We start from the raw sequence: 2,500 nt of genomic DNA, 5'->3' as shown, positions 1-2,500 counted from the left end.
CTGCACCGCAGAGTTAAAGTTTACCACTTCAGCACAATGCTTTGTCTTTGTGTTGTTGTTTTTTTTCCCCCTCATTTATACAATCTGCGATTTGTTTACTGAGTGTGTGTGTGTGTGCCGTGTGTGTGTGTGTGTGTGTGTGTGTGTGTGTGTGTGTGCCGTGTGTGTGTGTGTGTGTGTGTGTGTGTGTGTGTGTGTGTGTGTGCTTTCATTTTTGTTCATGTTGGTTTCTATTCTTCTAGTTGTTTTGTTGTTGGGGGTTTTTTTGTTTGTTTTTTTTTTTTTCTTTTTCTTTTTTTTTTTTCTTTTTTTTTTTTTTTGTTGTTTTTTTTTTTGCTTAATTCTAGCATCAAGTTATCGGACCAGAGGCGCCGCAAAGCAGCATTTAAGACAAAAAGAAGATTGAAAAACAAAAAACCCTGTCTGCACCGCAGAGTTTAAGTTTACCACTTCAGCACAATGCTTTGTCTTGTTGTTGTTGTTTTTTCCCCTCATTTATACAATCTGTCAGAGCTGCCAAGAACTGTCTGACCTTGCGTACAAACCATTCTGGTGTTTGTGGACTGCTTTAAAGGTACTCGGCCAGTTTGGCTGTGACAAGCAAATCGACGATTGTTTTCGTAAACGACGGCCTCACTTGATATAACCTACGCTGCCTTTCATCTTGCGATTTGTTTACTGAGCAGACGGGCAGAGTCCCTCATAAACAGCGTATCAAGCCAGATACAATCTCAACTGTGTCGGTGACAGGCATTACAGGTGATCTCGCACACTACTATCGATGGTCCATTCCCACGGGCCTGTTTACCAACGAAACTGCAAAGCTTGAGATCCAGTACAAGCTGCTTATGCAAAGATCAACCCCCAAGTAAGTTATGAAACTGCAAATCTTTAAACGTTCCAACACACAGTCCTTATTCAAAGATCGTAACCCGCCCTCCTAAACCCCCATCACGGATAATTGACGGAGACGATGACGGTCAACAGAAAACGACCCTGATGGTTCTGAAACCCAGTCCTCCAGCCCACTCATCCATCTATCTCTTGTGACTTCCAAGCTGCAAGCTGCCTCTCAACTCCACTCCCCAGCTACTTGTGAACATCCAGGACTCGGCACTACACAGAGAAAGGCCAGAATTCAGCCCTCCCCTTTGAAGTCAGTGAAACCGCACAGTGGTAACTGGCTGTTGAAGGCCTACAATCTTGACCTGGGGTATCAGTGAACAAACGTATACAGCACGATGCCACGTGTGTGTACAGCCCCCTCCCGCCTCTCCTCCCTCCCCTCCCCTGCCCCTTCCCTTCACACCACCAGCTCTGTGTAGTGTTGGAAGATCTAGGGGATCTTCTGAAGGAACAGCATGTCGCCATGTGTGCAAACTCTCATTTCACAGCGCTACCACGGGCCTGTTGGAAGTGAAAAGAGCCAGCCTCTGACCCGCCCTTGCTGCTATCTGTGAACAAGACACGGGGGCCGGCCATACCATACCATCCCGGGCCCCAACAAGGTGTCCGATAAGAAATCACTGCCTGCTGTGGCTTCTTGTCCATCCGGAAAGCTGTGAACAGTGGGCGCCATACCCGCTGTTGACAGGGGGCGGTCAGCTTTGATGCGGGGAAGATGAAGTGAAAGGCATACGGAGGGTGGTAACACGTATCTACCTATAGTGGTGGTAGTATAGAGACCATACCTCTGCAGGGTTTAGTTTGGGTGTCATGCTGTGATGTTTGGACACGCAGCTTTGTCGGTCCGGTGTGACGTGGTTTTATACCACCATTGTCACCCACCAGCCAGCTTTTGATGGACAGAGTTTGTCAGTCACGTTGTTCAGTTGAAGCATAGGCGCCCACACGTACCCATACATACATACATACATACATATATACGTACCTACGCACGCACGTACGTACGTATACACACACGCGCGCGCGCAAGCACACACACACACGCACACGCACACGCACACACAAACACACACACACATTATATATATATATATATATATATGTGTGTGTGTGTGTGTGTGTGTGTGTGTGTGTATGTATGTATTATGGGTAAAACCAAGTGGTCAACAATGGGGGATTCATCATAAGTAATGAGAGATAAATTTATGCCAGATATCAGATCAAAGTTGAATCCTGTTACACTTACTGTGGAGTCATTTTCTCTTCTTCCCGGAGCCGGTCTGAATGTACGCTGAAAACTGATCAGAGTTTAAGTTATTTAAGTTATTTGAGGCAAAGAATAAACTTGTATGGCTGTGAAAAAGTACGACAAATGTCTGTAAAAAGATACTGTGCAAATCGCTTTTAACCCGTTCACTTCCGGAACTATTTGTGATTTTTTTGCAAAATAATCCCCAACCTCTACGAAAAAAATTCACAAAAATTAAAATTATGCTCAAAAGTGTACACAAGTATATGTTTTCTGGAAGGAAAATGAATGGTCGGTATAATTATCCCAACTTCAATATTGACAACATGAGATAACTCCCAATCA

This window comes from Babylonia areolata, chromosome 6 (genome assembly GCF_041734735.1).
Source record: "Babylonia areolata isolate BAREFJ2019XMU chromosome 6, ASM4173473v1, whole genome shotgun sequence".
Lineage (NCBI taxonomy): Eukaryota > Metazoa > Mollusca > Gastropoda > Neogastropoda > Buccinidae > Babylonia > Babylonia areolata.
This window is presented reverse-complemented; position numbering follows the sequence as displayed.